The sequence below is a fragment of the Podarcis tiliguerta genome (genome assembly GCF_965153285.1).
Source record: "Podarcis tiliguerta genome assembly, chromosome: 6".
Classification (NCBI taxonomy): Eukaryota; Metazoa; Chordata; class Lepidosauria; order Squamata; family Lacertidae; genus Podarcis; species Podarcis tiliguerta.
In genome coordinates, this window is record NC_139539.1 from 34528408 (window position 1) to 34539960 (window position 11553).

Sequence of the window (11553 nt, forward strand, 5' to 3'; positions counted from 1 at the left end):
TACCCATAGTTTTAAGTTGTAGCTTGCAATCTAGACTAGTTTTTAGTTGGGTTTAAGCTGAACTGAAAACTGAAATTTTCATATTACTTCTGAGTATGACCTATTAAACTCTACTGAAATTACTTGCAGGTGAATGCTCATAGAATCAGGCTGTTAAAATGTATAGAATGCATACTTTTTCTAGTGGACATGTTGATGCAAATTCATTTTGCCTGGCAATAGTTGAGAATTTAAGCAGCCTCATTTGTTATCATCCTTGACCAGTGCTTCTTTCTGGGAGTACGCAGCGGTACACATACCCCTAAACACTTTGTGAATCCAAGAGGGGTTGTCAACCTGGTCAACCTGGTCCCTACCACCCACTAGTGGGCGTTTCAGGATTCTAGGTGGGCGGTAGGGGGTTCTACGGCACAAGATGAATCCTCCTTCCCTCAAGCACTGGTGGGCGGTAAGGAAATTTTACCATCAAGAAAGATGCATTAGTGGGTGGTAGGTATAAAAAGGTTGACTACCCCGATCTACGGTAAGTTTTGCCTCATTGAAAGGCAGTATTTCAATACAAGTAGGAAAATGAGAGTACCCCTAAACATTTTTTTAGAAAAAAGAGCACTGTCCATGACAAATGACTTATTCTGTATAAGCAGCTGTTGATACTTAATGAATGTAGAATATGCGGCTTGCCCTGTACATAAGAAGCCAATAAACAAGACTGTGTATAGATGTTGTAGAGGGCAGCTGATCTCTTCGCACATTGAATCATGAGAGTTACACAGCAAAGCAGGTGGCTGTATTTGAGAACACAGCAGGTGGAAAGAGTTAGAAAATTAATTCTGAAGCAGTGCATTTATTTCTTGTTTTTCCCTCCCTGAAAACTGTAAATAAATCAGAATAATCCACTGATCGAGCATACTTTCCTTGGTTCAATAGTGTTGAAAGAGCCAAATTTTTAGGGCAACATTTTCTTCTTCATATTTTTAAAGGAAAATGCTGATTATTGTTAAAGGGGAAAAAATACAGTGAAAATCATCATGGACCCTAAACAGTGTGACTTAGTAAAAACTGGGATAAATTGAAATATAAAGGAAAGACAATCCCATCTGGGTAGTATAGTTTGAGAATCATTGCTAGCCTGTTCATTGAAAGACAAACATCTCTTCTGAAATCAGAGACTGCCTATCCTACAGCCTAAGAACTATCATCATGCTATCTTTCTTATCCCAGTGTTATTTGTGAGATAACACTAAGTAGCTGCCAGAAATCCTCTTTGGACCTTGGCTTTCTCTAAAGCCTGGGTATACCAACTGAGTACATTTACTGTAGACCCACAGAGCATACAGGACCCGTACATACTGCAATCACAAGATTAGTCCTGGTGATGACAGGTGGATTTGTGGAACATTGCCACACATTGTGAGCAGGATGGAGGTAGTGTTCACCTAAAAATTCACCTGTGAGCAGGTAAAGGGGAAGTAGCCAAGTAAAGGGCCCCAGAAATTAACAGAGCACACATCAAGTATTCGGTGTGTGTGTGTGTGTTGCCTTTGTTCTCCTTCTGGCATCACATTTGCCTACATGATTTAATAGTGGAAGGAGAATGATCGTCACCATTTAGTCATTAATAGTTCAGGGATCTTTCAATTGGTTTTACCGAAAAACATTTTTTAACCATTTTTTTTAAAACAACGACGAGTCATCTATGTGCACCTTTTAGTTATGGAACTACTGCACATGCCAGCTGAGGCTACGTATGCCCACTCCTTTTTTAAAAGCTGAAATTTTGCCAATCAGCTGTTTGGGAGAAAAAGATGAGCAGGGGGCTGAATTCAACCCTGCCTCAAACTACTGATTGCCAGTAAAGCTAAGAGTGTGTCTCTGTTGGATTGGAGCGTGAAAGTATTACCATATTGGGTCAAATATAAGCCGCACCCAAATATAAGCGGCACCTTTAAAATTGGAGGGGGGGGGAGAAAAAAAGAAAAAATACCCGAAAAAATACCCATTCCTCGCTACTCCTGGCTACATACTTGGGGGGTGTTGCCGGCAGCCTTTCCCCTTCCTTGTTCTCTCTCTTCCCAGCCTTGGGGGAGAGGATGGGGGACTACGCATGGGGCAGGCGCCGCTTTGCCCCGCTCCTGGCTGCATACCACAAGGTCGCGAATATAAGCCGCACTTTAACTTTTCATGGTTGGAATTTGGGAGGAAAGTGAGACTTATATTCAGGCCAATACGATAGAAACAGTGCTGTGTTGTTGACATACTCATATACTGAGAACATATACTGGTAAACCATACAGTGTCATGGTATGTCCAGGGACAGGGGTATAATAATTCCAGGGACAGTCCCAGAACTACAGACGCATCCCGGTTTCTGATTTGATCCCGGAATGTCCTGGTTGTCCTTTTTTCTCCCCTCCACGTCTCAGAGAACAATTAAAAGTGGGGGGAGATGCAAAAATGGAGTCCTGTTTATACTGAAAATAAAATACCTGCATCAAATGAAGGAAATGGTCTCATTATTAACCCACCTGGAATGACAGATTCTGTTAACCTAGATAGGCTTTAGTGTGGTGTCTCAGAATTACTGAAATAGCACCCGTGTTCATGAGAATCTTTAGGCCAAGAGCTTTCCAAACTGTGTGTCACATATTAGTGTGTTGGCTGCAGCGTGTGTGTCGCGTGGATGCTCTTCGCACTCCTCCCGGGGCTGGAAAGGGGTTAGTTTAACCTCTGGTTTGCTAATAAAACTGAATTCCTGTGTCGCAAAATGCTGCAGGTCTAAAAATTGTGTCACCAGCATGAGAAGTTTGGAAAGCTCTGCCTTAGGCGATGAGATGCTGGAGACATTACTTGTCTAGTGTTCTAATAAAAAGAGGGATTATATAGGCTTCAGACTACAGCTTGGTGTGGGATTTGATCTTAAAGGGTCCCTTTGGCTACACTGCACAGCAAAGGCACTGATGAGTTTTGCAAACTGGTACTTTTATCAGTGGCATAAGCACTTTATTGCAGAGCTGGGCCACTATGACAACAGCTTGACAAGGTAGCTGCCTTTTGTAGCTAGCAGAGGAGAAACACCCAGGCTTTTTGGACACTTGTGGAATTAGCTTCTATTTTTACATTTAATTTAGGCCTATCTCCAGATGGGTTGATGCTTATCTCCTGAAATGGAATTGAATGCCATACAGAAGTCATTGTCCCAGGCAGACTGAGGATTGTTACTTAGCTAAGTTAGCTCTTCGGGGCAGTCGTGGGTGTGTGTTTGTGTGTCTGTGTGGAGAGACAAATTATTTCCCTCCACATGGAAACTACATTGCATTAAACTTGTAAAGAAAAGACTTGAAGGGAGGGAGAGGAAATTTGAAATGATTTTATAAGGAAGTCCTACAAGCATCCTTATGGCAACCAACTCATATTTAAGTAAGTGTGTGTGTGTTCATAGAACTTTGCATTTTAACCCCAGGAGCGGAATTCTTCTTGCTTTTTCAACAATTTGCAAATTGCTTGAGTGTCCCCTTTGGAATATTCATGGAATCCTTCCAGGATTCTAATTGCCCCTAAGCATTTGGTACCCATTTAGCAATATACAAGGTTACTAACATGCTATTTTCACATCATCCCAGCTAGCTTCCTGGTATTAGCTCTTAGCACCTTCCTGATTGATAATTGCTTGCAGTAAGGCAGCTAATTAATCACAGGCAGAAATCCTGTGATTAAGGGCCATTCAGAGAAGGCAATAGCTAACTGAAGAGAGAAGCCAGTAGCAAGTATCTCAGAAAAGCAGCATCTTGTGACTTACTGATATAATAGATCAGGATGAGGAACTTTTTCTGCCCAAGGGTCACATAATCTTCTGGTCAATCATCTTTGCGCCACATGCAAGCGGCTGTGTGGCAGCTGGTTACACTTTGATTTGATAGGGCTGCCATTTTTAGCTTTGCTGTTTTCATCACAATAGGACTTGTACAGAACTTATTTAGGAAAAGGTGCCATTACACATGTGCAGAGTGCCATTGTCTCCTGTCTCTCTTAAAAAAGCAGCAGTAATTTTCTGCTCATTTATGGAAAGGGGCAGAGCTTCCAAAGTGGAAGCGTGATTTTCAGACAAGATTGATTCTATACATCTTATTTAGAAATTGAGCTATACCTCAATACACAAGTTATTGAATTCATGTACTGATTAGACCTAAACATCCTTTGCCAAAAAAATTAAACACACAAAACCTTTTAAAACATGAAAAAGCAAGTTGCTCACTCAGAGCTATCTGTGGTTCTGTAACTCCTGAATGGCCTGCCGGCCTGCCTTTACGATAGGATCTGGCATCGGACCAGAACGGACATGGGTAAAAACAAGTTACATTGGCATTTTATAGCACCAAATCACCGCATATAGAAATACTTTGATGCCTGACTGCCTTCTATGTGTTTCAAATGTTTTCTACTGGACATTTTCTGTTACACAGAAGTCCTACAGAATGAAACCATGTTCTTCATAACAATATAGTTCCACTGGGAAAATGTATGTATTTAGAATCATATAACTGTAGAGTTGGAAAGGACCATGAAGGTAATCTAATCCAACCCCCTGCAAAGCAGGAATCTTTTGCCCAGTGTGAGGCCCAAACCCACAACCTTGAAATTAAAGAGTCTCATGCTCTACCAACTGAGCTATCCCACCAAACATTTTCTTAGGTTGCAATCCTAGAGCAACCTACTTGTGAATAAGCCCATTAAACTCACTGAGACTTACTTCTAAGTAAGCGTTTGGCATAGGATTGCACTGTTTATGTAACAATTATTGGCTGTGATATACCAGGACAGACAAAGTCTCAAGTTGAGAGAAGGTTCATCAAAGGAGCATGTCAATACTAACACAAAATGGCAGCTACAAGATTATCACTCCATATTTTTTATGAGGAAAGGCTAGCACATTTGGGGCTTTATAGTTTAGGGGGAAAATAACGAAGTGGGAGATAATATAGATCATAAAATTATGCATATGGAGTAAGTGGGTGGAGCACATTTCTTCCACCCTTTCCCATAATAGCAGAACACAGTGAAACTGACTGGAAATTATTTCAGCACAGATAAAATAAAATGTGTATTCACATAACCCATAATTAATAAATATTGTACTGCTACAAAACTGAGTAATAATCATGAACTTAGATGGCTGGTTGGACAAATTCATGGGTCACACATTCCCAAGTTCTTGATGAGATGGAACTTTGGTCTAAGCTAGCAGGGCTCTTTTTATATCTGTGTATTTTTCACTATATAAACCTGGGCCAGAAAGTTGTTTTAGGAATACGCAAATCCTCACCCACCCTCCCTTTTAATATTAAATTCTGCTAGTCATACCAAAAATATTTGTTTTACTTTGACATCCCTTAAAAAAAAATCTACCTGAAGAGGAACCACCAAATTAGCTTTGAATGCTGCTTGAGGCAGATCCAATGGCAATATAGAGATGCTTTAAATCAGGCATGGGTGACATGTAACATTTTGGGAGCCGTTGGACTACATCAACCCCAGTCAGCCCCAATAGTTAGGGATAATGGGAATTGTAGTCCAACAACATCTCTAAAGCCACAGGTTTCTCATCTCTGGCTGAAACTTACCTAAGAGATTTTGCTAGACTCACTAAAAACCATTTAGCTTCCCTTCAGTCTGTTTTGGGGGCCTAATCCAGCCCACCTGTCGGTTTAATCCAGTCCCTGTGGCATCTGATTTCCTGGGGGTAAAATCATAAAAAAGCTCAACAACTTCAATCCTAAAAAAAAGTAAACAACTTTGGTTGGCCCTTTGGTCGGCCCTCACGGCCCTTCACTTCATCAAATCTTGACCTCTTTGAAAAAAGTTTGGGACACCACTGTCTTAAACCATCAACACCCACTTTGGATTTAACTTTAGGTGAAATTTTAGTTGGCAACTATAGGCAGAAATCAAAAGCACAGGGTGCTTCCATAAGGGGGTTTAATTGCAAACAGGCCACCGAGATATCACAAATGGGTAGTGATTTGTTTATCTTTTAGTTAATGAATCTTCCATGGAAAGATAGAATCCCAATTAAATTGGGGAGGGGAGAATATAGACTGACATTTTGATGCCACCAGCATTGTGTGAATGCTGCAAAAATATGTGAATGCATGAGGAGCACTCATTCCACAATAAACACCCATTTGAAATGACCTAGATGCTATGCTGCCTCTCCAGCCACAATATTTTCTAAATGATACATAAGCAGAGGCTGATTTCTTCTCCTCTAGACTATGGAACAGGAAATCAACCTGGTGTCTTATTTTTCTGGCACTCTTCTGCTGAGATAGACACAGTTGGAGCTGCCAGTGCCGCTAGAACCCATGCTGCTTGGAAAATAGAATATCTGACCTGCTGGAAATTCTGAGATTTCAACAGTTATTTTCATCCTGACATGAGGAGAGAGAGAAAATAAAGTCACAAGAACCTGAGAACTGCCAGACTATGTCATGTCATATGGATGGTCATTTTTGCCAATGTCTTGTCCATAATAATAGCCAGCAACTGATGCTTCAGGGAAAATATTATTCACGTTAAAAATATCTCCAAAGAAGAAATCTACCCTCTCAAATAAATGTGCTTGGAAAACACTAAAAGGGGAGAAATAGTCATTGTGCATAGATCTAATGCATATATGCTTGGCTATGAAAAATGCATTTGAAATCTACAGTTTTTGCATTGTGCTTTATTGTTTTAAGCTATGGGATTGTTTGAATTTATTTGGTTAAGTTTATTTTTTGGTTTAATTGCATTTTTCTATACCACTGAATTTTATCTACCCTTTCATAAACTATCCTGGAATCTTTAGATGCAATGTAGTTAAGAAGTATTTTGAATAAATAAATAAATACATCAACATGAGTGTGAATTTCACTTGCCATCTTTTTTCCTAACCAGAAGAAGAAGAGTTTTGGATTTGATATCCCACTTTATCACTACCCTAAGGAGTCTCAAAGCGGCTAACAATCTCCTTTCCCTTCCTTCCCCACAACAAACACTCTGTGAGGTGAGTGAGGCTGAGAGACTTCAGAGAAGTGTGATTAGATTTGCACTGCTCTGCATCCCCATGAATGCAGAGAGGGTTTTTTTTTATCCTTGCAAAGTCCAAAGTGGCCAAGATTTTTAAAGGTCCTGCATTAATAACGGGGAAAGGTCTGGTACATCACTAGGATGGAATTTACTCTTTGCTCCTCTGTGGACAACCCCTAGCCACTAGCTGCTTTCACCTCGGTAGTCAACTGTACAAATGGCACAACCATTATTAAACTTAACTTGGGTAAGGAATGTAGCCCAGTAGTAGAGCAGCTGCTTTGCATAAAGAAGGTCCCAAGTCCAGTCCCTGGCACATCTGGAAAGACTACTGCTTTCTGAAACTCTTGAGAGCTGTTGTCAGTAGACAATAGTGAGCTAGGTAGACCAGTAGCCTGCCTGATTCAATATGAAGTTGCTTCCTATGTTCCTGTTTGATGTTTCACCTGGAAATGTGGCAGCCCCATCTAGAAAGGAAGGATGGCTTTAGCCTTGCTTCCTAGGCACTGACAGACTTTTCTCTTCACAAGTGTCACTCTGAATGATGGATTTCTCCAGCTCTGAAGTTCTCTGAAACAGACACCAAAGTGCATCTGTAAGCAGCTGGTTTATGCAAAACCAGACGTGGACATATCAGAATGACAGCATGACTGCAGTGAAAGTTCCTGTATGTACCATGGCGAGAATCAAGTAACGGTGATGAACTATATATGGCAAAGAAGCCTTAACACTTGAATATCCAGGCTGAAAACACACCTCCTGATATGAAGTCTACTTCTGGAGAAAAGAACCTGGAAGCTGGAATATGTCATCAGTAGCAAGGGACCAACTCTGAAGATTGATGGAGGGGACTGATTTTATCCAGGCTGAAAACACACCTCCTGATATGAAGTCTACTTCTGGAGAAAAGAACCTGGAAGCTGGAATATGTCATCAGTAGCAAGGGACCAACTCTGAAGATTGATGGAGGGGACTGATTTTTTGTGTTGGCATCCATTATCAGCCAGCTCCACACTGCCTCTGCAGCTCCTTCTGCCCCTTCCCTTTGGATGGAAGAGCCTGGAACTATGGCATCAACTGCCAGGGATCAGATGAGATGATGTCATGGAGAGTTTAGAGGTCACCACATCAAGAAGATAGATGTGAAGTTTCTTGTCTCTCTCCAAGAGGAGCATTTGCTGTGCTGTAGTGTTATAACTATTTGTCAAGTATATGGCAATTTACCTGTGATGTACAGTTTAAAATATTAAACACCACACACTACACCAGCGTAGTGTAGTGGTTAAGAGCGGTGGACTCGTAATCTGGTGAACCAGGTTCGCTTCCCCGCTCCTCCACTTGCCGCTGCTGGGTGACCTTGGGCCAGTCACACTTCTCTTAAGTCTCTCAGCCTCACTCGCCTCACAGAGTGTTTGTTGTGGGGGAGGAAGGGAAAGGAGATTGTTAGCCGCTTTGAGACTCCTTAGGGATATCAAATCCAAACTCTTCTTCTTCTACTTTGACTGATGGTTTGTTTTATTGAATGTTATTGGAAACTGCTTTGTAAGCACAGTGGTGTAAAGCAGTATACAAATGTTGGAAAAGAATAATATATGGATTATGACCAATTTTAACTTTGAAATCGTTCCCCATCCTTCCTTTTACAATGCCAGAAATCTCTCTGTCTTCTTTCAGGACACTGCTAACACAATTATGGCATTGAAAAGAGTGCATTTACTTGTATGAGATTGTGAAAGGCTTTAGCTCCATCCTCCCCTCTACTTAAAACCAAGGCTTCTCTAGAAGTCTGGCTTTGGAACCAGTCTGTCATGCTGTGCCATTGCATTAGCCAGCGACAGAACAACCAAGATTTAATTCAAGCTGCTGCTACTCTGAGCTTATTACAACATTTGACAGCACCATTTCCCAGGAAAGCATAATGTTTCAGTCATATGGCACAGTTTCCTGGGATTTACGAGGGTAATTAACAATCTGCTCTGTTTGAATTGCCTATAAAGAGCTGCTAGGGTCAGATGAATGGGGTTTAGGGCAAGGTTTGTGCCAGGACCATTTTCAATACCTGGCTAGAAGCATCTGCTTGATAAAGGGACTGAGTAGGGAACACAAGGCTGAGTGTGAGGTTGGTCTCTTCCTCCAGCCTTTGCATGCAGAGACTTGGCTCTAACTGGGGTTCTGACTCCAAGTACCAGCCTGGAAAAGAAATGACTGCTTCTAAATTTGGTCTAATTAGTCTAATAATCCTCCATCCAGGTGGGTTTCTTTCTTTTTTAAATGAAAATAATGTCTCAGGACATTTTCAGATATTCCTTTATAGGATTAGTATGTCCTTCTTAAAAAGAGTTTTACCCCCTTGAGTGGCTAACGTAACAGCATAAAAACAACTGATGATATCCAACTGAACAGTTCCCCAAGTGCAAGGTCTTTTAGCTGTGCAATGCAACTTCCTCCCCACCCTCCTTCTCTCCTTGACTTATTAAAGATTGCTGAGGGGGTATGACCAGGACCAGGATTGACCAGGGGTATGGTCAATACATCCTTTCGGAAGAGAGTGATCCTGGGCACCTTGAAAGAGGTGGTGATCCAACCACAGCTGAAAAAGCCCACCATGAACCGTTGCAAATACTATAGGATGAAATTGAAACCAATTATCTTGACCCAATCCCAGTTCAGGTCGGGTTATGGAAATGAATCAGCCTTAGTTATCCTGATGGATGACCTTTATTGGCAGAAGGACACTTTTTACATCTCTCAGCCAGCTTTGGATACCATTGAACATAGTTTCCTCCTGAACTGATGCTGTGAGGTGGACATTGCAGGGGGACGACGACACTGTTTTACAATGGTTTTAGTCCTATCTCTGGGCTTTTGCCAGCTTTGGCTGGTAAGACAGCTACAGCCTGACCATTGTTGTCCAAAACTTCCAGGGTGGATTACTGCAATGTATTGCAGATGGAACTACCTTTGATGTTGACCCGAAAGCTGCAGCTAGTACAGAATGAAGCAGCTTGACTGCTCACTGGACCAGAATATCAGCATCATATTATGCCTCTGTGAAATAACTGCACTGGTTGCCAATTAGCTCTAGGGCTTGGGCTTGTGTACAAAGCTCTGTACAACTTGGGATAAGGATACCTAAAAAATAATCTCATCCCTTCTATACCCAACTGATCACTGTGCTGCTGAGAGGGTATCCTGCAGATACCATATTATAAGGAGGTTCATTCCACAATCTTGGAACTGGGTCTTCAGTGTGGTGACACCTAAACTTTGGAATTCCCTCCCATTTGATATCATACAGGCACCATCTATATTGTCTTTTGGCATCTATAGAAGGGTTTCTTCTTTCACTGTGCTGACTAGGGAGGATAGGAGTTGTAGTCCAAAACATCTGGAGGGCACCAGCTTGGTCAAAGCTGCTATAGCGTATGCTCTTCTCTGTTTGTATGCAGAAAATATTGATGCCTTAAAAAACACACCACTACCACTCAAATTTGTATTCAAAATGCTAAGAAACTTTGCTGCAGGACCTAAATACAAAAAAAGGCAATTTCCCCTTGAAGGCAATCTCGAGGGTAATCATCTATCCACCAGTGCTTATCTGGCTGCAGAAGAAGCCATGCAGTTATGAGTTTAGTGAAGAGAGAGCTCACATATACATGCACATCTTTATTTATGAGATGCATTATTTAACACTTTGACATGCAGCTAATTTAAAAATAAGATTTATCAGCAAAGAACACTACTCTGCTGCTGCCACACTGGAAAGCGACACACTCAGTCGAGGCACTCCTGCCACAATACCAGTGCTGACTGAGCACACTGAAAACCACAACTTTGTCTTTCAGGTTTCCTGCCAGGATAAATATAGATCCAAGCTACGGTAAGTGTGGCTGCTCAGGGAAGCTAATCGGCTCCCCCATCCCTGGCTTGGCCTTCACTTTGTGTGCATGCATTTTAATTTTTTTAATGAGGGGACTATTTGGTACATCATGGCTTGCATGCAGTAATTTCTATTCGGTTGTGAAGCTCCTTTGCCAGAGGCAATAATGCTTCTGAATGCCAGTTGCTGGAAACTGCTGTTGCACTCAGGCCCTGCTTGCAGGCTTCCCAAAGGCATCTGCTTGGCCAGTGGGAGAATAAGATGCTGGACCTGATGGGTCACTGGCCTGATCCAGCAGGCTCTTCTTATATTCTTATGTTCCCTTGGTGTCCATGGACTTTGCTGTCTTTCAGCTTATCCTACCTCCTTGTGAGGTGTGTCCTTAGAGGAAGAGTAGAGTATAGCTATGCAAACAAGTCATAAATAATGCCTTATAATTAGGTTAACTCTGCTACTAGACAGACAAAAATATTTAAGGTCTTGAGGCAAGCTGCAACCAGATGGCTACGCTGGAAGTCCTGTCAAGTATGGAAATTTGCCATTCTCTTACTGCTGGTCACAGAATCTTCCAAGTCCATCCAAGTGGACTGAAATGTCTAGAAACACAG